Source organism: Rhipicephalus microplus, chromosome X (genome assembly GCF_043290135.1).
Source record: "Rhipicephalus microplus isolate Deutch F79 chromosome X, USDA_Rmic, whole genome shotgun sequence".
NCBI classification, from domain to species: Eukaryota; Metazoa; Arthropoda; class Arachnida; order Ixodida; family Ixodidae; genus Rhipicephalus; species Rhipicephalus microplus.
This window is the reverse complement of record NC_134710.1, coordinates 300,079,494-300,104,623: the sequence shown is the minus strand read 5'-3', so window position 1 is coordinate 300,104,623 and position 25,130 is coordinate 300,079,494.

Sequence of the window (25,130 nt, the reverse complement as noted above, 5' to 3'; positions counted from 1 at the left end):
CTGGGCGTATGGATAAGCAATGGGACCGAGTACCTGAGGGAACACGAAATATGCGTGGAGACTAAAGATAACAGGAATGCAGCAGTGATGAAAAATAGGGCACTGTGGAATTACAATAGGTATAATGTTGTGAGAGGAATATGGAAAGGGGTCATGGTTCCTGGGCTGACGTTCGGCAACGCGGTCTTGTGCAAGAGGTCAGAAGTTCAAGCAAGATTAGAAATTAGGCAACGTGAAATATGTAGGCTTGCTTTAGGAGCTCACGGGAATACACCAAACCAGGGAGTACAAGGTGATATGGGATGGACATCATTTGATGGCAGAGAAGCTAGCGCCAAGATAAAATTTGAGAAGTGATTGAGAGAAATGGGGGAGGAGCGTTGGGCTATGAAGGTTTTCAGCTACTTGTACATGAAGAATGTCAATACAAAATGGAGGAAGCGAACCAGGAAATTGACTGGTAAATACTTAGAAAACAGCAGGTGGCCAAACCAGAAAGAACTATCGGTTAAAAAGGAACTGCAGGAAACGGAGACTGACATGTGGAGAATTGGCATGATTAAGAAGTCCGCACTAGAGATCTATCGAACTTTTAAGCAGGAAATTGCCAAAGAAAGGATCTATGATAATACTCAGGGTAGTTCTCTACTGTTTGAGGCCAGGACAGGAGTATTGCGAACCAAGATATATCGGGCCAAATACGAAGGGGTAGACACAGTATGCATTGCGTGTGAAGAGAAAGAAAAAACTGCCGAACACTTGACAATGCTCTGTAAAGGGCTTCACCTTATAGTTCAAGATGATGGCGCAGAGTTTTTCAAAGCACTGGTGTTTAGGGACAGGGAGGGCAAAATAGACTTTAAGCGGGTAGACTTAACTAGAAGGAGGTTATCTGATTGGTGGCTAAAGTCAAGGCACGATTGAAAATTAAACCCTTCACTTCAAAGTAACAGTCCAACTTTACTATTTAAAGGAAAAAAAAATCTAGTGGTTAGTTCACTAAGCATTACGGCTAGGTGGCGTTAGCCGCCGCCCGATCTAAAGGGTACAGCCACATCCATCCATCTATCCAGCCAAGAATATGCTCTCTGGCCTCTGGCTTGTTGCTCCAGGCCTAGTCAGGTAGATTTTCTGGCTTCACCGTTGAATGGTTTGCTCGGGTTGTGGCTTGCAAACATTGCGGTTTTGGGCTTCGTATCATCTTGTTCCGTCATCATGTTCTCCAAGTGGAGGACATGTCGCAGTGTGAGGAGGGAGTACGACAAGACGCTGATAGAATGAGCGATCGGTCTTACCAGGCAGGCGGTTGAGAGCGCACCGAGGCAGCTGACGCACACCAGCACTATCCGCTTCCTGTATAATACAGGCTAGGGAATTATAGAAACACAGAGCAGAAATCAACTCTTGTGCCTCTCTCAGGCACTCACAAGGCGGAACCTGCTTCGAACACTGAGGACCAAGCTAGGCAACACCATGCGTGACGATAAATCATGGTCTCCTATTGCAGTAATGGTTAAGGCACGCGTGCAACTTAAACCATTCTCACTCAAGATGAATTCACAACACCATCGAAGTGAACCCAAGGCATGTGCTGATTATTATGTACGGTACTAGCGCTAAATTCATGCAGACGTTTAGTTGGCGCTGCAGTAGGCCAAGTTGAAAGAATGGCCACAGCTACTGCAATGATGGAGAACGAGCTCATTAACATCTTCATGTAGATTAAAACAGCTTACCCCGAAATTGCTGAGAATGTCACGCTATCCCTAGCAGTGGCACATGCAGTTGCATATTTAACGATTACAGAAATGGCGTACCGATTTCCAAAGCACCTATCAATACTTTCGTCAAGGCGTAGCACCAAACACTTCATCGCACATTTTGGGAAACATTCCTTTTTCTCCCCATCTGGTGGCTAGGCATGACTATGCCCAAGAATAAGCATGTTAGTATGTATGTCGGAGGTATTTTCATCTGATCCCTGAAAAATAATTTCCCTAAACCCATGGAAAAAAAAAGAAAATGGAATTCGCACCTGTCATCACATTGCACCCTATCACAGGAATGGAATCAGACTTAATACTCCCTTACGCTTAATCAGAGCTCGGTCTGGCACCAGCTCCAGACAAAACCATTTATAATCTCCTGTCTGGCACATCTGTTTTACTCTGCTCTCTCTCTTAACCAGAGTGCCCCATGTACCTGTGGTTCACCCCTGGTGGATCTTTTTCACTGTTTGTGAATTGCACACAAAGCCCTTACTGGTAGATCCTATTCCCAATTCTTCACTATTCTCATGGGAGGCCACTCTTTGGGCAGCTTACATCATGACATGTGCGTGTCATGATGTCAGTGCCGTCTTTTTCAGAGTCGGCGCCGTCTTTTCTTTCTCTTTTGCTCCTTCCCTGTCCTGTGTTTCTGGTGTTGCGCTGCAAACAAGTGAAGATGGTAAAGAACACCAGATGTTCAAAATTTGCTTCTCATTAGTATATCGTGGTTTTGGGAATTAAAACCCCAGATATATTGAAAGAAGATGCATGAAAAGGGAAGGATGATATTGGAAACTGGCAAAAAAGGGATGACAGACTTCTTAAGCTATGCTGCCATTGAGATTTTCAGCTGTTCACGCAATTCTCACACGTGGCCTTGATGCAGCTATGCACATATCACACAAACATGCTGACTGTACAGTTAGTATAACTGCAACCTTCATGTACCCAGCCTTCATGTACCCTCTATGACATTTCAGAACATCTGAGTCAGTGTTAGCATCAAGTTATGTTCTTCATGCTGGGGAACCAGTGTGATGAGTTACCATTTCTACAGAATGAAGCCCTGTCTACCTGGAACAAGCTGCAATTATATAACTAAACGGCCCTTTTCAGGGCCAGTCAATCTCTGTCCGGCTTGGATGCACCAACTGATTCCCTTTATCATCAACCCTCAATAAAACTAGCAAACGTTTGTACATGTGCAAGCAGTGTCATTCAATATCTTAGGAAATGCTTGTGAAGCAATTTCAAGGAGAATCGTTTTTCTGATCTCATAGTGAGGCATTAGGAACACCTTAGTCACACCAAATGCCATTATTCAATGAGAGGAACAAGAGAAATATTTCACTGGGAACTATGAAGTAAACAAAAAAAAAACAAATGTTTTCAGATACTGCGAGATCATTTCATAAAAAAGCTCAGAAGTTGCTATGTGTGGCCACATTTCATCTGTACAAGCATCGTGTGGTTACAAAATTCTGTACCAAACATAGGTTCAGCTTTCTGGAATAGACCGCGCTGCACAAGCTAGCTCAGTGCATGCACTTCTGTACCCTGCCAGAGAATATTTTTACCACCAGTATGTTGTAACGTGAAGTGAAAGGGTGATTGCATACTAGGGCGCGTCCTGCAGGACCCCAATAAAGCTGTTTCACTTGATCGGTTGGTGTGCTGTAAGCAGAACATTTCCAAGAAAAATCGTATAGTTTGGAGGAGGACTTAAGCAAGGAAAGGTGTAGATAAAACACTGGATTCACTGGCATTATCCTCACCAAGTATAACATTGTTTTTCTGGTGAAGCTTTGTGTCTGAACAGCGAGCAGGATAAGCTGGTAAAAACATGCAAAATAGGAAGTCTAGCACAGCAATCTGTGCAGTACTGCTCATTTCATGGAGCATTAATTTCACAGGCTTTGCTCATTGTTAGCGTTAAGCCTATATTATGTCCACTGCAGGGTGGAAGCCCAATCAATGTTCCCTGTCCTGTAAGAGCCAATTTCATATTATGGCTGATAATTTCTTGATCTCATTGGAACTAATCACCTGCCACCCTCTGCTACATTTCATGTGTCCTAATATAAATTAATTGACATTACTGACCTGTCATCCATCTTTTTTTCTCATTCCCAACTAATGCATTCATTTTTTGATAAACTCTGCTTTCTTCCCATGTCTTAATATTATGCTAGCCTTTTTTCATTTTTCTGAAACATTATCTTTGCTCAGAAGCTAGAAGTTATCAGAAAGAACATAACGACATTCTACCTCCTGAGCATATGGCATCATCAATACAAAAATGTAATAAAAGTGAGAAAACATCCTATCTATATAAGAGGCCCTAAAATACTGCAGGAGGCAACAAATAAACTGGTATTTGTATAAAGGCAGTGACAAAAACTTTGACTACTGTCACTTATTCTGATTCTTGGGACATCTTTTTTAGTACATCATAACACATAATTACACATTTACACAATTTACACAGAGGAATTGCCACCACGTGCATTGAGGCCACCCTTCAGAAGTCATGTGAGCACAAGGATGAGGTAAGCCTTAAAAACCAGATTAAAAGACCAAAGGATGCTGGATATCCCAACAGCACCATCACACCCGTGTGCTAAACACTCCTGCAGAAAGTCAAGTTAAACAAAACAGGACCAAAATAAAAACAGAATGACCAAAGATCTTTGCATGCTATACCGTACGTACATAAGGTGTTTCACAATATAAAGAAAATAGCGAGCCGATATGATTTTATCTTGTTATTTGCCATCCCTTGCAAGTTTTCAAAAGTGTGTGTACTAAAGAGCAACAGGAATAGCCATTATTTCACCCCATTCGTCACGAGAATAGGTATACTGAATGCCAATATAATGTTGTGTATGAGATACTATTGACATGTGGAAACGTAAACATAAGACAAACTAGGCAATGCCCCAATGTTTGAGCAAGACAGCATGCTTAAAATGTTAAGAATGGCTATGGTAGTCGCATGGCCATACACTGTAAAGAATGTAAGTGCAGTTCTATGTTTCATAAAACACTGTTTTTGAAAAAGCAAGAACAAGAAATGAAAGAGAGACTGTGAAAGCATTTTCTTGTCAGGAAGGCCATGGATCAGTGCATCAGTATACCTTCACTCATCCATTCGGAGAGAGAGTATTCTTTTCTCAGTTAAGATTATATTACCATGGTCTCACATGTGTCGTTGTGCATGAGCACTGTTCTTGTACTCTGTATAAAAGTGGGCGTAGTACCTTCAATAAAATTTAGTTGGCAGTCAGCGCTCTTTCCTGTCCTTTTTGTCTCTTCCTGAACTTCTCTCACTGTTACTAGAACACAACCACGATGAACCAACTTGCCCAGATTAAGCTATTCTTGACGAAAAGTCAGAGCATGAAAATACTTCAGGGGCTCAGAACCTCCTCACTACCCGTCTAGTTACGGCCCTGGTCTATGTGTTCCGAGAGTGAAGCACTAGTGGAGCTATCTAACTACCGAACGGTGAGGAGGGTTTGTGTATACTCGAGCTTGTTTCATGACATGGTGAGAGGTGGCAGGTTGTTAAAATAATATGCGGTGTGGGAGGTCAAGATTTTGATTGAGAACGCTGAGTATGAGCCAGCGACATTAGGCGTTCAAGATTTTTTGCGATATTCACTCTAGCATAGGACCTTGGTTGGTGGTTGACGTGTGCATTTGATCACATTGTAGTCTTCCATCATAATTTTTTTGCCACTTGGCGTCGGCACTCTTGAGTTGTACCAAAGTAATTAAGCATCTAGGTACAAGTATCTTCTGTCAGTGTTTCAATGAAGAGCTGAATATGAGTAATAGCTTCCATCGATACTTCTGGCATTGGTGTATGCATATTTCTTTTGAAGTTCTCTTGCAAAAAAGGCATTAAAGGTATGTTTTTGTGACTTTTTAGTGTTGGCCAGAACTGCTGGTGTGTCCGAACGGCTCTTCGATTGGTTGTGGTGTTGTCTTGTTCAGGGCCACAGAGCTTTAAGTCTTTTTTTATATTTGCCTTCACAGGAATGCTCTTTGCATGCTTCTTCAGTACTTTGTATTATTCCTAAAGCATTGACTTCCAGATGTTGATTGTGGTGCTTTAATCTAGTGTTCAACTTCACGCTAGCTTCATTTGCACACAAAGCAAGAACTCAGGAGTATGGTAACTTTTGCTATGGGTTTTCCCTTCTTCAGTCTACTGTATTTTTGCCTGTGTTGTCTAAGCGCTGACAGCCTCGTGCGACAGCTTTTTTTTTTGTGCACTTATTGTGTGCCAATGACTTATTTGCCTCCTCAGCTAAAGACTTTTTGTATTATAAGAGAAAGCTCTGTCTGTATTGGTTTTGTCATTTGCTGATGGTGTATCTTCAGTATCTTTTCTCAGTGTACACTATACTTGAATGGAAGAGCAGCATGACTACCTTCAGCTGTTAGCAGGCTTTTAGCTGCTGTAATACTGATTGATGCTCCTTTCTCGGGCGTTCTATTTTGGATGGTTGGCATGTCATTGCTTCTTTTAAACTTTAAAACTGCAGGTGCGCCTTTTTCTGGTTACACCTGGTATATTTTTCCAGTGGTGATGTGCTCCATATATATATATATATATATATATATATATATATATATATATATATATATATATATATATATATATATATATATATATATATATATATATATATATATAATATATTGCTAACTTGAGAAACAAGGCCTCTTTACGTTAGGTGCACATCAGGTGGGAAGAGTACTTCTATTACTTGCCAAGATTGTGGCCCCTTATGGTGGGAATCATAATGCACTGTTGATGTGTCAAATTCACATAGCATAATTCCAAGGCACTCGATCAATATCCAAGGAGGAAAATTATGTTATTTTGCGTGAGTTTCAGCAACTCATAGTAATTTGTATGTAAATGAATACTTCATCATTCTTGGCTGTCATGTTTTATGGAAGCCCATGTGCTTCGTTAATAACAAAAAAAAAACACGCACGCTCACGCCACTGCAGTGGCGTGAGCGTGGGTGTTTTTTTTTTGTTATTAACGATTTGCCCTATGCATTCACGTTTCTTCTTTTTATGTGTGTCGTACTGCTCGTATCGCGCAGCCTACCGTTTTGGGCACACGTAAAAAAGTACATAAAAAAGAAGCGTTCCACGCCGAAATTCGCGTTCGCCACGAGCTGGGCACCGACAGGGTGCCCTACGACGCCCACACACTCCGCAACACCTTACCAACCGTTCGCGGCGATGTTGTTGGGAATTCGTGTGGTCGTTGCATGAATATAGCGCGTGCGTGCGTGCGCACGCGCGTCTGTGTGTTAAATCACGGCAACTGCATATGTTGTATGATTCAGTCACCATAACGCAACTGACGACCCCCGCTCTTCCCACACGTCAAGCAGCAGCAAGTGCCGTTAACACGTACTGTGCTGTGAACGCAAAACAGATTCGAATAGGTCGCGTATAGCTAGCCCGACACATGATACGATAAGATTTGCGTCAGATATTGGACGTGTACATGCACGCGTAAGACAGCGGTATCCGCAGCAGCTTCGTCATACGTACGGATAGCACTGCATCGGACGTCACGTCTGACAGAGAAACTTGATCGGTAATTTTTTCTCACTTAAAAAGTCTACCTTGCACAACTTCAACCAACGATTATGCATTTCAACGATCTGTGCATGGTTTAATGATTGATTGATTGATATGTGGGGTTTAACGTCCCAAAACCACCATATGATTATGAGAGACCCCGTAGTGGAGGGCTCCGGAAATTTCGACCACCTGGGGTTCTTTAACGTGCACCCAAATCTGAGCACACGGGCCTACAACATTTCCGCCTCCATCGGAAATGCAGCCGCCGCAGCCGGGATTCGAGCCCGCGACCTGCGGGTCAGCAGCCGAGTTCCTTAGCCACTAGACCACCGCGGCGGAGCATGGTTTAATGACGAAAAGATAGTTCTAATATTGTGCCCGGCACATATATTACTCTCTCTCTAACTTGAAAAATCGGCGCGTGAATTGGGGCCAGAACAGCGCCAAAAAGCAGAAGACGCAGAAATTGGCTCATATTCTAATATTATGACATTGTGATGTTGACTTTTCAGCTGACGCCGGCAATAACGGTCAAACGGCGGGCCAATAATGCCGGTCTTATTGGATGGCTCCGCCCATATTGGCTGCTACTTGTACAACCTGGCCCGATGTGTCCGTTCTAATAGGCCGGCACAGCCTATATGGGCGGAAAGTTCTGAAAGCTGGCCCAATATAACCAATCTAATAGACTGGCACAGCCATCATTGGCGGAATGTTGTTAATGCTGGTCCAACATAGCCGTTCTATTCGGCTGGCAGAACCAATATTGGGGGTACGTTGTCAACGCTGGTCCAACGTCGCCGTTCTATTTGGCTGGCACAGCCAATCTTGGCGGTACGTTGTGAAAACTGGGCCGTTCATGGGCCAGGCAATGCCGATCTATCCCCAATATTGGGCCAACCTTCTGTGCTGCCTGGGAACAGTTGTTACGTTTCGATAACACTCTAGGAAACGACTCTCATTTTTGCGCAAAAAAGATAATGTTTGGCTGACCTATACAGCATTTAGAGGTTGGTATAACAGAGTGATAGGTTAACACACTAAAGTATTTTATTTATTCTATTTTCGGAATATACTCTGGATGATAACTAAGCGAATTGTTGATGGGGTATTTCAAAAGGAATTGCAGTACAGAGCATTTTCGCACATTCAGATGCAGAAGTATTTCTTCAAGCCACCCTTCTAGAGCTGATAAGTAATGACTGTAGTACCTGGTATAGATTGTAAATATTGTCAATCACGGTAAAAAATGCGTTGTATTCCGCATAAACATATATGTGTACATCCTGATGTCGGGGTATAGAACTCATTAGTATATTAAAATGGGAGAAAGGACTGCCACGTGTGGAACGCCTCTTGTTTGCGCGTACTTAGGCGGAGAAATGCCGCTTTGGGAACAATAAAACGTCCTATTTCGCAAAACTTCCTCAATCTATGCCTTAATGTATCTTGGTACCTTCATGTTGTGCAAGTAATTAAATGAAACTACGTTCTCAACGCTGTCATATACGCATTAGCCATATCCAACGCAACTAATGCGGCACATTTTCTTTCACGCCGACCTAACTGAATACGACTCTCAATATCAATATGTGCCTGCCATATCGAGTACCTTGATACGAAGCCAATATCAGACGACTTTAGAATATTTTTCTCGTTCATGAACCTAATATAGGAATGTTCAACACTCGTTCAATCAATTTCACAAACTTTGAGGTTAGCGCAATGGGCCTAATGTTGTCCAGTTAAGTAGTAAAGCTACCGTTTATCTGGATATTTAAGCAGTGGTATCATCTTATAGCTATTCTTCAAGCCGGAGGTAGTCATGCCATTCCTATTGACTAGTTGATCACATCTAATAAAACCTCTCGAGATTCTTTATTTAACAACTTTAACATGACCGACGTGACTGTGTCAGGACACGGAGCTACTGGTGGAATGCTATCTACTACATTTGATAATTAAGAACTAGAAATTTCAATCAAGTAGTTCTCACTTGCGGCACGCTTTGGCGGAGGGATAACTGAAAAGAAAAGCGCCCCTCTAATGATATCTAAGAAATATTTGGTTTCTTCCGGAGAAAAAAAAATAGACTGTTTGCTCATAACTCGAGGTATCATTTTATTTTTAAGAAGAAATCTATAGAGTGCGCGCATATTGTTTCATTTAAATAGATACTCAAACGCCCGAATGCCGTAATTATCTCTTGCTTGCAGAACTGTTCTTTCAAAAACTCCAGCACAAAACAGGTAGTCTTTCTAATTTTGTGGGCACTGATTAAATAACAGTTTTTTTTCAGGCTGCCTTTCTACGCCTGTAGTACGTGGAACAATATTAATTTCACCACGTTAATTGCCGTTCTGCTTCGCAGATGCGACCGTAAATTCAGATTTCTCGCGTGAATTCTGTAGAACTGGGCAAACGCTCATAACTTTTCACTTCGTGCTTGTATCTGATAGAGAAGTTAGAAAAGAAAGCACTCTTTAAGTTTAGTACAATTTATAAACCTACGTGCATTGGAAGCTACTGACACTACCAGACTTCTTATTTCAAAAGTAATCGGCATGTGATCACTGTTTGTTGTAAAGTTAACCACGGACCAACCCGAAATATTAGGCTGGCGCTTGCACAAGTCAGATCCAATGGAGAAAATGTGGTACCTCTCAAACATGTTGGGCTTCCTGAATTTAAACATGTGAGATTGTTGTTTTGGGACCAGTCTCACAAACGGTTGGCGCAAGCCTCAGTTTTTACACCCCATGTGACATGAAGGGTGTTAAAGTCTCCTCCCAATAAAATATTTCTTCCACACGTGGCAATCAGGGTGTCCAATGCCCTGATATCATCTACGCCTGACGGAAAACAAACTTTAGCTATTGAAATTGTCTGACGAGAAGGCAGAGTTATCTTTATATTTTCTGGGGACAGCAGCTTTAGCGTTACTTTAGCTTTATGGCAAACGCTGTTTGATAGTATTGTCATTGTGCCACCACCTCTTGAAAGGTGGTATTGCCTAGCGAATTGTAATTCTTGACATAAAAGCTGTTGTCTGGATTAAGCCATGTTTCGTGCAACAAAATAAATCGGGATTTAGCTGAGAAGTAAGACAGTGTAAATCAGTAACTGCAGCAAATATCGAACATCGATTTCACTGTAAACCTCTCAAAGATGCTATTTTTTAAGTAATTGCTGTGGAGACAACTTTCTCAAAATGATCTCCTTCAAAAATTTACTGGCCAAATACTTTTCTGATTCCGTCGGGTGAGCTCTTCCTGAGCTATCGAATGCAAAAACAACTGTCAGAATTAAAATGTAGACAATGACCTGTGAGATATGCTATATCACAGGTCAATGACTTCATTATAATTGACGACATAATTAAGGATAATTTAACTTTAGGTGCTATAACACGAAGGTGTTTTATGCCCAAGTCCACCAAGACGTAAGTGACGTATAACCGTCACTGATACAATGATGATTAAAGCAACGCCACCAAATTAGACAAATCGTTTTTAGGATGACATCATCACCATTCATCATCATCGTTTTCCAACCATCGCGCCACGCATTTCGCGCAGCTTAGGTGCGAGCCACGAAGAACGAGCTCACGCTCCTGCACGCTGGAAAACACCGCCGCACCACATCGCCATTTTCCTGGCGATAGCAGGCCACTGACCCCTGTGGAAATGGAGAAAGCCTTCAAGGAAGGGCACAAGGGCCGGGAGATTGTGACTCTATTCATTGAAGAGAACGTCTTGTACGTGGAAAAGAGTGAGTATGAAGAGAATGAGGAGGCGGTGAAGCGCCACGCACCATCCGGTCGTAATTTGCTGTGTCATCAAACGAGCCACCACGAGAGGTCCCATGCCGGCAGCGAGGAGCGCTCGGCGGCCTCTTCTCGGCGGTACCTCAAGAACAGCATCAGCTCGAACAAGATCAAGGATGCTTCTCACGCCGCGGTCATCGCGGTTGCCGGCACAGAGCGATGCGGCAGCGAGGAGACGACGGGCGCAGCATCGCGGGCGCTCCTCTACGACTGTCCCTGGTGGACGTACAACCAAGCTGGCAACGACGCTGCCAGCAGAGAAGCCAGCAATGACACGGCCCTGACAAACAGTAACTACCCGTCCACCGACACCTCCGTGGCTGCTGCCTTTGAATCAATAGCCTCCAACGTGGCCGCCACGCTGCACCCATGGTGTACCACACCCTGGGTTGCAGCGGCTGCAGCCGACACCGGCGTAAATGGTGCCACCGCTAGAAAACACGGTGCTGTGAGTGATTTGCCAGGTGCAGAGGCTACACCAGGATGCAATCCGTGGGGAGGTTTTCTGGCAACCACCCGGGCTATCGTGAAAATAAAAATGAAAGTCGTGATGTCCACAGACGACCATGAGATGGGTAATTTCCGTCATGCGGATCGCTTGGAAGTGCCTCAAGAAATGACTCGTGCTCAGCCCCGCAAAGCGATGCTCAGCGCGAGGCACTTTTCCTTCAACAGCCCTGACTCAGCATCGAGACACGAAGTCGGCTCTAACAGGCTTGAGGAGCCCTCGACTTCATACGTCCATGGTTGGCGCAACCAAGCTCCGGCACGCTGAAGGTGAGCCTATGCCTGTGGATGCCGTGGACGACAAGCCATCTGGCGGCGTCGTCCTGTCCTCACTGCGAACTGGAGCTGTACGCGCCGAGGATCAAGAGTGGGCCATTCTTGTGCGCTGTCGTCGCGCCCTCTCACTCCATGGTCAACCCATAATGATGAAGTTGGAAAAATAGTATTCGGTTCATATTACGGCTTCGTTGTATTAATGTACCAGTCCAAGTAAAGGTATGTCATATATTATTGCTCTGTATGTTTTGTAAGCAAAACACAGAGAAAGTTTCCAGAGTGTAGTTTTTGTTTCAAGAAACTCTTTTTCAACTGAACGACAAGGTGAAAGAAAGTTGGCCTTTGACTCACCTTCACTGTATAGCACGTGAGCTAAAGATTTTAGCGGGGGCTTTTCGCCTGCGAATAATACATGCGACAACTGATCGTCACTTGCCTTAGTAATACTTTTGTATAGAACGCCAAAAAGCGCTGTAGCGTAGAATTATTGAACGGTATATACCCCCATTGGACTTTTGGCAGGTATACAACCACCTCGTTGTGCCATGGGTAATAATTTTAATGTATTCGATGACCTGTGAGATGGTATGAGAGTGTTGTGTCTGGCTTCCCATAGTTTGGCACATGGTCTCAATGATAATAACGATATGAGGTATATTGAACGTTAGGTGTTACGCGATAGAGTTAAACAGCTCGTTCCGTAGAAAATCCGGCTTCGGTGTCGGAGTCAGTGTGCGCGTCATTTTTTGTGAGCTAAAAACACCATATTGTGCGTGAACAAAGAATCTAAAAAATGAAAAATCAAATAAATAAAATGATAAACATTTTTGGGACCAAGTGAAGATCGATCGCAGACCATTTGCGTCTCAATCAAGCGTTCTGCGGGATAGCCACGAGGAAGGAAGGAAGTGCCTGGAAATTCTGGCAAACACCCACGCTGGGGGATTGGCCAAGAACAGGTTAGTTCTGACGAAACACTGTTAATTTATTAGCTCACGGTTTCTAAACTATTGAAAAATGGCAAACAATAAATGAGAAACATACAATTAGAAATAACGAATACAGAAAATGAAGCAGCTGGTTTAACCAACAACAATAAGTAAATGAATGTAGTCACGAGCCTGCTTGAAAATGCTGTTAAACAACTTCGTTGGCTTAAAAGAAAACTCTGAAAATAACATTCGTAGTTTACAAACACACGCATCCTTTGTACAGACTTCACAATGCAACATGTAACATCGCCGTAATATTGTGTGATACAAGCGTACATTGCCATCGGGTGTCAGACCAAGATTACCATGACTTCGGGCACGAAAGCTGGCCATGCATTACAAAAGGCACACATGTTACTGCGTGTACTCCCTTAAGACCACGTAAGTAGTGGGTGCATACGAACTTTGAAAACACTTAACGCGCTCGTGGTTTAAAACAAGCTACTCAGTAGAAAGAATACAGCTACGCGCGAAAGTTTACCTGACGCATGTCGCTCTAAGTTTTATCGATTACATTGTAGCAATTTTTAATTTAAGCTTCTCAAGCAACCTGATGCAATAAAAACATACACTGAGTACTTGATGTATGCACTAGGAACAGCCTAACGCTGTCGGTTTGAATTTTTGAAGGCGAAGCCTAAGAGCTCCCAGTGTTGACTATTATTGCGCCTGTTCGTAGCTGATTAAGTGTAATACGATACGACGCTCTGTGAGCGATGCTGCTGTTACTGTCGTAAGGTCCTCAGTTCGAAAGATGTGGCTCTTATCGGTATCAAGACAGCCGTGGTGGAGGTGTTTGGCAGGATGAATCTGAAGGCGCATAGTTGTGTAAAACGTTGGTACTTCTCGTATAAGAGAAGTAAAGGCAGCTGTTTAAGATCTCGTGACGACATATCTGTCTTATTTACTTCTGTACGCTAGTTATTGTCAGGGTGACGTTAGGCTGAGTCGGGCACCGCGAGGAATTGAATGTCCCACGTCGGGTGAGAAGCATGTCGGTAAGGACTCTCGATACGTGGTTACCATTTGACAGAAAGATGTGCGTAGTCTGTTGGCTGGTAAGGCAAATATGTGGTAGCGGGTAGTTCAAGTAAGATACCTCATATGTGTCCTCAGTGTTTTAACGTCAATGTGTGTGATGATGAGGCTGTCTCTCTGGCGATCGCTATAGAAGTCACCATCGACGCAGTCGGAAGCAATCCTAGACAGATTCAGAACGCATGGGTCTGAACACATTGTTGCAATTGTAGAGTGGATTTACTTGCGTCGGATAATGCAGGCAAGGTGTACCTCAGAAAGCTGAGAAAAAGTACCTTGTACAGTTTTCCAAAGCCTGCCTTGGGAAAAACTTCGATAGAGGATAGATACCGGTCAACCGTTATTATCATTTTTAATGCATGATGCGTGATGGCTTCAGGATATCTCTCAGTCAACTTGACTACACCTAGATACTTGTGTGATAGATTCTGTGGTTTAGTTGGACCGTTGATTATTACGGTGCAGTTCATTCGTAGACTTGCACGTTTCCAAGACATTTCCAAGCATCAATTATGCAGGGAAATGACAGATTAAGCCTCAGTTTTTTTTAATTGTAGCTCGCAACTGTAGACGTTTTACGTCAGACGTCTAAGTGAAGCTGTCATTCTGAAAAAAAAAGGTCCGGCGGTTTAGAAAAATATAAATTCAGCCTTCTAGCCTTGAGTGAACTCGGGTATTCTGCGTGAATATCAATATTCATGTATTAACGCGATAGCGTCAAAGAGCTCGCTTCGCAGAAATTTCTGTGCCGGCATCGGCATCATGGGTACTCAACAAAAAATCTTCATATGGTACCTGACTGAAAAATCGAGAAAGATGCAAATAAAGTAAATAAACACTGTTGTGCCTGAGCGAGTTTCAAACACGGGTTGTTTGCGCAGTAAGCAAGTGTTCTTCCACAGAGCCACATGACTCCTTACAGACACAGTGAAAATAACTTCCTCTGCTTCGAAAAGTAGTGAATGTAACAAGCGCGCTTTACGGGAACACGCGTCGTTTATACATGCCTAACAATGCAACATCTACTATCGCTGTCATAATTCATGGTACATGCGTACATTGTAATGGGGCGTCAGAATATGCGATTATATGTCTTGAATTTATGGTTTAAAGCGGGCCGCGCATTACAAAAGGAACACACGTTACTGCGCCTTTGCCCTTAAGGACAGGTTGTGGCTGCATAGCAAGTTCGAAAAGATTTCACGCGCAGAATCTCCTTTGTTTTAAAGCATGCTACCTATTACACAGAATGCAGCTGTATGCGAACACTTCGCTGACACAAGCCACTTTAAAGTCAGTGCGCACAAGGGACAGGTTGTAGCTATCACATTCAATTCTTAAAGGTGAAGCCTAAGGATCCTACACTTTTTCCACCACAAAGCCCCGCCAGTGCTTCAAACCGCTTCGGAAATAGACCCTATATGCCATTCGATTTACTGTTCCCCTCAAATCTCAGTAACGAGTGCACGTCTACACTCTCGTGCATCGAGCTACGTCATGCACTTGGCTCATGGACAAGCTGTGTGGGCGTAGTTTGTGATGAAGTCACTAATCCACTCAGAACTTAACGTTTTTCAGAGATTCCTTTTTCAATTAAACATTTTATTTACTTCCTATCTTACGTTTAAATTATAGTGGGTCTATTGTTTATTGGGTGTTTATTATATGCAGTGTCCACACAATATCCTTTTTTTTATTTCAGTTCGAGATGTAGAAATTGAGATCGCTTAGCGGTCGTTCTTGACACTTTATGACCGCAGCTTCACTTGTTTATAAAAAAAGCATGTCTCGGATTCATGGAGGAACATGGTCCGGACCTAAAGCCTCATAACGAAATTGAAAAAAAAAGAACAACTCCCCGACAGTGTATATCTGCTTGCAAAGCTACAAGAAGTCAACGTGGGTACATCATGCGGGGTTATTGCGACACTTAGAAAATTCACTCCGTGCAGCGGGTGCGTATGATCAAGAAGTAAGCGTCGTGAGAGACTGCAGAACGCTCGCAGTTGGCTTAATTTACCGTAGACTAAAGTGTCTCCACAGCATCAATGGTGCGAAAGTCAAACAAAAATAATAGAACGAAAGAACGTAGAAAAGAAAGAGAGGAAAAGAAAAGAAAAATGGGCAAAAAGGATGCACAAGTGAAGAACGCGTGATAATACTGGCATGTCTGACTCAGTAGGAACTTTCGGAAATATGAGTCAAATATCTTAGTGGGCGTAATCAGGCTGATAATTATAATTATGATGCGTCTAAGCACCTAAATCTTCACACGCCATCATGTTACAAGTCTTTGCAATCTTTAGGCAACCACTGCTAACGACGGGCGCATACAGCGCTATTGTGATCACCAATTGCAAGTTCATGTGCAAACAAACCACGTACGAATGAAAAGCAAATTCAAAACAATAGCGTTTATTTTTGGCTGAAGTTTATGAACACACGTAAAATTTTTCTCGTTCAATATAACGGTGCACCACACTTTGAGATTATAATCAAGAATTTGACATGTGCTGTGTCACGACCGAAACCGAATGCAACAAGAAAACCTACAAGAATGGGCTTAAGAAAAACTGGAAAACCACTCATTGAAATCTCTAATAAAAAATGTGGAACGATTTGTTGCAAAAGATATCCAGCAGCAGTGAACAGTCCAATGACATAGGTAAAATTAATGGGTTTCTGAAACATTCGTGGTTCGCTTACAGCAATATTCGAAGTTCATCTACGATCCTAGTCCCTCCCGCTTTCGTCCCTCCCACTTGAAGGTACGAGTGATTAAAATGAAGGACATTCTGTCGGCTTGCCCGCCTCCTTTTTTGGGTGATTATTTTGTTTTTCTTATGACAACTTAAAGTATGACTCTGCACTCTTTAGATGTATACATGGAGGTATTGACACATGTTTGACTCTATGATAACGTGGTGCCTAATGGTATCTACAAAGATGTAGATAGCTTTTCGTGATACATAAAAGCCCTGTGAATAGGTTATCTGAATTAAGCAAAGTTTTGGACGAATTTTGAAGCAAATCACCGCTTGGTGATGAGGATTATGTTTTGTTCTCGAAGAGGCCGCAAATGATTAGCAGTTATAACTGGCTCAGTAGTAAAAAGAGAAAACAAAATAAGAAAGGACAGGGGGATATCAGGTAACACGATTATTTTACCAGCATAATTTCCTTTAGCACGCCAAAAAATAAAAAAGAACTACTTCCATAAGCAAGCAATCAAACTGTTGCCCTAATTGAACGATTTCTTCTAATGAATACCACACGCAAACGCAAAGTCTGTACCTTTGCGGAACCCCAATAGCTTTTCCAGAGTGCCACGGTACCCCCAACTTTTTCTTCAGCATGAAGACTATCGAGAACAAGGGAGAGAGAGGCGGAGAGGGGGGAAGGTTGTAACGTTTATCGACGTGTGCGATCACAGTATAACACTGCGCGCATTCACCTGTTTTTTTATTCAATATCGGTGTTCAGTGCCGTTGACGTTTAACTACCGATTGATTGATTGATTGATATATGAAAATTAACGTCCCAGAACCACTATATGATTATGAGAGACGACGTAGTTGAGGGCTCCGAAAGTGTCAACCACCTGAAGTTCTTTAACGTGCACCCAAATCTGAACAGACGGGTCTACAGCATTCTCGCCTCCATCGAAAATGCAGCCACCCCAGCCGAGATTTGATCCCGCAACCTGTGGGTCAGCAGCCGAGTACCTTCGCCGCCACTAGAACACCCCGGAGGGGCGGTGTATATATATATATATATATATATATATATATATATATATATATATATATATATATATATATATATATATATATATATATATATCTTTCGATAACACATACGTCATTATCACGGCTTTATGGCCGGTGAAGTGGTGGATTGGTGATGCGGCGTAGTGGGATGTTTGCAAGGACGAAGTAATGGGCAGTTTGCTAATTTGGAACTATAGGTGGTCTCGCACAAACAAGGAATGGGCACAGTGGGATAATCTATGGTTCTCTAACGCGCACCTGGACATAAGTACACCACCATCTTTCATTTTATATTGGTTACGTAATTCTCAACGGTATTTGCTTCATGGTCCGTAAAGTGGTGGATCGCTGATGCGATGTAATGGGATGTTTGCAAGGACCAAGTAGTGGGCAGTTAGCAAAGGTGGAACTGTAGGCGGTCAGGTACGTACATACTAGGGATGGATATACAGACACCTTTAGGAGCTTAGCACCTAAAAAAATTTCAGAATATTATAAGCCTCACTATAGGCCGATCTACTTAGGTGACTATGTATATACCAACATTCCCTGCGTTTTAATCATCAACATCATGATCAACGCGCCCGCGCAGTGAAAGCCTCGTGGCACGAACCTTCCCCACGTTCGTTGAGCAATCGCGTCTGGTCCGGGGATTCCAGTTCTTCACGCTTGCCAAGAGCGTCACGTTCTGCTTCAGGCTGTTTGTGACTGCCCGACGATCTTGACCGCTGATCTACGCCAAAAAAGAGCCATGTAAGGTGCCTGTTCCACACCTGTTTCTCTGGTAAGCCTAACTCTATCTTCTTCTGCGTGACCATGTATTTGTAGGCGCAGGGGCCATAGTCTGTTTGCAGTGGTTACAGTCCATCGGTACCGTATTCAAACTCCCTCCAAATCTCCACTAGCAGTGAAATGGCACAGTAAAACAGGTATTTCGTTATTATCGGATACTGATTACACAGCACTCCGGGTCTACGTTAGTCCTCCACGTGTTTCACCTTCCCATGCAGAAAACCTTATCATTTCCTTTCCTTTTTTTATGCATTCATTCGCACTATGTTTGAAAACCTACGCCCATGTGTCATGTTCACAACGAACGTAACCGAAGTCCATGCACCATACTGAAGCAGTGGCAAACTTTTACACGTGATTCAACTGACGTGGTACATTGTATTATTTCAGCCACTGCTAATGTTGTACCATAAAACTGATCAGGTGCCACGAAACGGCTTGATATTAAAACAAGAGATAACTACATCGAGTATAGCCTTTTGTCTAGTTCATACGGCGTAATGCATGCAAAGCAATGAGCTCGAAAGTTTCGAGGTGGCATGACAAGCCACTTTATTTGTTTGCATTTTCCTTTGTTTGGATTCTTTTGACACTACTCCTGGGTGCTCAGTGTGGCACGAAAAAGCTTTAGAAAAATTTAGGAGCATAATGACTAAAAGTAAGTTCGCTTTAAACATCCACACCCAAAGCCATTTTCTCGCACCCCTTAGCGTAACGCTTACCAACATCAACTCTTATTCGCTTGTTTGTTTTACTCCACAGACTTCATTGTGGCACACTAACGGCCCTCACAGCCCTGGTATCAACCTACTTATAAATACCGTGCCACCAGTAGGTATACGGGCTGAGGTTTGTCACTACTATGTATTGCCTCGGTTAAACCTTGAACGACGATAAGTGCAATACATGCAGCAGCGGTGGCCGTATTTTCGATGGAGGCAAAAGTGCTGTAGGCCGGTGGGCTCAGTGTTGGGTGCTGGCTAAACAACTTCAGGTGGCCGGAATTTTCAGAGCCCTTCTTTACAGCGTCTCTCATAATCATATGGTGGTTTTGGGCCGTTAAATCTCACGTATCAGTCAATCGATCAATCAAATAATTATTCAATCAGTTATGTGTAATACGTACAGGGGCCGAGGCCTGAGCCCTCGAGCACCACTTGCATCGCCACGTTCTTGCTGTCCGTTCGGTGTCCCGATAAGTCGGCTCAAGCACCCGCGCAGTTAAATATGCTGCGCAAGATGTGGCACAAGCAAGGCTACTCGACCATCGGTACCATCTTCTTCAGTGTGCATTCGTTGGTTTGGACAAAGCGTGGTGCTCAGAGTGGCTGCAACACGGGTAAGCACGCGCTTATAATTCCCGTTTCGCCCGGACTGTGCCGGACATAACTGCCGCGCGGCGGTGGTCTAGTGGCTAAGGTACTCGGCTGCTGACCCGCAGGTCGCGGGTTAAAGCCCGGCTGCGGCGGCTGCATTTCCGATGGAGGCGGATATGTGTAGGCCTGTGTACTGAGATTTGGGTGCACGTTAAAGAACCCCAGGTGGTCAAAATTTCCGGAGCCCTCCACTACGGCGTCTCTCATATACATATGGTGGTTTTGGGACGTTAAACCCCACAAATCCTGCCGGACATAACTAGAGGCGTTGGGAGATTGCCCTCGAGTTGGTTTTGTACCCAGACGAGCGTTGACAGAGTGAAGCAGTGAACATAATTCAATGAAACTGCTCCATTAGCTCAGCAGTCGCTCACATATGGGGATCGACGAATTCAGAACATGTTTTGCGAAATCGCGCGTAAGTGCCAGAGTCGTCATAACGGATCTTTTCGAAATGCGCGCCAGGACACTCAGCCACTTTACGCTGCATCATTATGGTTAATTCACACCTGCGACTAATAATGGTGATATGACCAATTTATACGCAATGTGACTGATTCTAAAATGCCACTTTGGTAGCGTAGCGACTGCTTTGGCTCAGTTGCTCGCTGCTTCTTTTTTCAGCCGAGGGACTGGAGTCACATGCCTCTAAACCGGGGTTGTGTCATTGAAAACCGTACGTGAGCAGGTCTGAAGTTTTGTGACTCGCACAGAAGAGCAAACATCTGTCGGCTGGAATCACTTTTCCGTTTCCTGTCGCAGTTGTGGATGGTCTTTCAGTTGTCTGAAGGGCGCCGTTGAATCAAAGGGCTTCCTTTATTCGGATGGGAGCATGTTGAGGAGTGAGACTGTCATGTGCGGTAGAGAGTTTGTACGTAGTTCAACCACCTCACGAAAGCATGTGATCAGCAATAGGAAAGAAAAAAATGATGACGATATTTAGTGTAGAGCGCTCAAAAACAAGGATAATATAATAAGGGATGCCGTAATACAGGTTACGAAAGTCTTGACCATTCGATGGCCTTTAACGTTCACTGACATCGCACAGTAGACGGGCCTCTAACATTTCACCTCCATCGAAGTGCCGCCACCACTGTTGGGATCGAAAACGTCACCTTGGGATCGGCAGCTTAGCCCCGTAACAGCTACGTTACTGTGGCGGACAAACGAACTCGCTATTTAAAAGGGTCATTTGTTCTGTGTCAAGGGACTGCCTGAGTATAGCTGTACGGAGAAGGGCCCCTCTAGCTGTAAAAATTGATTTCCCATTTCACCTGTGCTCTGATTTTCTATGTGATGGCAGAATGGTAGAAAAACTTTTGCAGACATGCGAATCTATGTGGTTTCACAAAATCAACTAAACACCAAAATCTCGTTTGCTCATCGCAATCGGCTAGTTGGCCGCACAAAGTTAACTGTTGCCACGCACACCATGTCAGTGGTTTGATACCAGGACAAAGCGGTCAAGGAATTCAAGAGCGCACCGTGTGCATAAAAAGAAATCCATGCTTTTCACACTGAAGCTCTTCCACCAAGGTGACCTTGACAACAGTCCTTTCGGAGCTAACACGATTTAGATGAAGAAAGCATTTACCGTAAGCAGCACTGAGAGCGCCGATCTTCTAGACGTGTAGGTCAGCATATTGCGAGCTGGAATTTGATTCCCTCATCTCACTGAACAGTAGCCAAGCAAATGAAAACGCTGAAAAATAGAGAGAAATAGTGCGAAGTGCGAGCAAAGATTAGTCGCATGTGCTTAAAGTGTGGTTTAGAAGATAAAGCGATTGTCTGGAGTAAGTAACGTGAGTAGTTCCAACGCAATGAGTAGGCCAAGGCTAATCATTGCAAGTTTTTAATACTGCCCCTTCATTTCTTGCAAGGAGTCTTGTCTCTCATACAATAATTTAATGAATTAAGAAGAGGACAGCACCCTGTATTCTGCCTTCTACCGAATTTTCTCTTTGATTCTTTTTGCAGCTGTACAACACTACCTGCATTTTTGTTGTTACATATTAAAATAATCGTGATGGCGAGCCACCCCCTTAGTGTTCATCTCATACAGCATGTATACTACAGGTCCAGTGGTCCTCCGACTTAATTTTCAAAGGCACTCACTGTGGTGAGGAGCCACTTCAGCTTGAAGGGACACTGAAGATATAAAAAGAAACATTAGCTTCGAAGACTGTACTTTCAGAGCTTTGGTACTAGAAAATAAAGTAAAGGTGAAAATATTGTTTCTAACTTTTGCACTAAAATCTACATCAAGGACGTAACATGTTAGAAAGTGCATCTGTCGTATTTTGGTTCCATTGGCTTAAAACAATTTGTTCATACTTGGTATGTTATGACTAAGACTTCCTAAGAGCAAACTTCATCTTTCATTTATTCGAAACAACGTAGACCCTGGTGGGCGCCATGAAATCGTCGGTGGGTACAGTGAATGGGGCAATAACTTGAAGGAGACCGCAGCATCCAGGTTTCGTTTTGGTGCGTCTTCTCAATAGTAAGCATCCTCTCACCACTGGCACAGTGTTCTTGCTATCATGACAGAGTAGTATACTATTAAAAGAAAGTGCTTTTGCTCATTAGCGTACCTCTAACCTCTGCGCCATACAGTCATGGGGCAACAGATATAAACGCGCTAGGTTCGAACCATACATATACGATGATGCGGCATTGAATTAGGCATCACCAGGCTGCCACAGTTATTCGGCGCAAGTTGTGTGATTGTCAGGCGGCACGCGCGTTTCCGTTATAACCATTGTCACGTCAATTACGCGCAGTTAAAGTAACGGGCAACTTCACTGTGCTCAATTTCGACCTAATACCCCGCAGGCTTGGAGGGAAGGTAATCAAACCTATTTCCACAGCTGTCTCTCCGAAATAGGCCGTGACAGCCATCACAAGCACGCGGATCCGTGCTTCAACCCCTACCGGCACGAGTGCGGCAGCTGGACCCAAAGACAGTTCCAGAGTGTGCTCGAAGTGCTACTGGAGACTTTCCAGAGGGTCGTGGCCGGCATAGTGATGCGCTTGGAAGCGCCCGCCCGGACCCATAATCCAAGCCATGGCAACGCGATTTCAGACCGACACCAACTGATTCGCCGTCCTAAACAGCAAGGAAAGAGAGGTATTTTCCCAATGCTTATGCAACGGTGTTGCACATGACTGCTTCAAAATAGCTTTTTGTGGTGCACCAGCAATTCAGCTATGTTGCATCTTTGTAGAAGGTTTGCAGAAATAGCGACGCAATTAACGACGGGGAGGCGATTTATTGTTATGAGTGATTAAAGTTATGAGTGAGTAAACTGACACTTTAACAAAATTTTGATATGGTCATAAGGCGACAAATATAAACGTGCTATGTTCCAATTATTCCAGTACTGCGACGTGGCTATCCTTTAGGCGTAGCTAGTCAGCCCGCGTTAATTCGGCACTAGTTTTATAATGCACAGGTGGCGAGCGCGTTTCTTTGATAGCCAATGCCACTTTATTTACGTGCAGATAAAGTGACGGAAACGATCACTGCACCCACTTTTAACTTGAAACCCCGCCGACTTGGATGGAAGGTAATCAAACTTTCTTTCGCAGCATTCTCCCGGAATTACACCTTAGACTTCCGCCTCCACGAGCACGCGTATCCGTGCTTCCACCCAAACCAGTACGGGTGCGGAAACTGGGCCCAAAGGCGCTCCGACGGTGTGATCGAAGTGCTACTGGAGGCTTTCCGGAGGGTTGTGACCGGCATGGCGATGCCCCCGTAGCAACCGCCCGGACCCAGAACCCAAGCCATGGTAACGCAATTTCAGGGCCGACATCAACTGGATCGCCGTCTTCGACAGCAAGGAAAGCAAGGTATTTTTGTAATGCTTCTGCAGCAGTGTTGCACATGACTGCTTCAAAATAGCTTTTTGAGGTGCACCAGCATATTCATCTATGTTGCATCCTTGTACAAGGTTTGCAGAAATAGCGACGCAATTAACGACGGGGAGGCGATTTATTGTTACGAGTGATTAAAGAGAAATGTATGATATCACATCGTCGAGTAGGTAGGATGTTGGTGAGGCTAATTAGAGATAATCTGCGCAAACGAGAAAGCTGGGGCATGAACTGTATAAATTGAAGGAGATAATTATTCTACGAAACATATTGGCTCCGTCTCACCTCGTGTGCACAATTCCAGGTTCCCAGAGCTAGTGACAGGTTGCCCTAAGGCGTTCGGGCCGGACACGGTCAGCTGCCAGATCGCATATAATTGGACATGCACTCCGGAAGTGAAATTCGCTCAAGTGGTAGACTGTGTCATGTACGAAACACCAGAAGGCTTCTTAGCTACAATACGTTATTATTTAGGTCGACCTTGGTATTGCGAGTATTCCACGTGCCTTCTGTCGTTTTGCTTGCGTTTGCGTAAGCCTGTGTATGTTGCTTAGTCAGAAAGTTTCGTGATCAACCTTGAAGAAAGGCATAACTAGATTCTCAAAAATAAAAAAGTAAAATATTTTACGAACGACAATATATGACAAGGAATGTTATAGTCACTCACGTAAACATCACTGACAGTTTTTTTAACAGGCGACTGGTGTACAGAAGAAAACTACTGGTGCCGTGGGCACGCTAGATAAGCCGCTAGTGCAAAAGCATCGAAATTAAGAAAGTTATGGTACTTTAATACTGACACAACATTCTAGTAACGTTTCGTGAATGATTAGAATTAATATACAAGCTTTCACTGCGCTGTGAATTCGGGTGCCCTCTATTGAGCACTCATCAGTCCTTTTAGAAAGCAGACTTTACCGATTTCACGCATGAGTAAACATCACATGAGTAGCACGCCTCTACTTGCTCACTCTGTTGGTTCAATGCAACTTGACAACTTGGCCTTGTTGCTACGTGAAGTCGGCGGAATAGCGCAAACGTAAAACGAGGGTACACAGAAGGCGAGAAAGGCAACACTAGCGCTGTATTAAATACCATTCGCTCTTGTTTCGTGCGCATGGAGAAGGACAACTGAAATGCATGGCGCGAAACCATAGCGATGGAATTCACGAATATACTGGGACATTAAACAGCAGATTTCAGTGAAGTGAACTTTTTGTACGGCAAACTCATAAAAACGGGATTACATCTTATGAAAAATTAGTGATGAAAGACACACAAAAGAA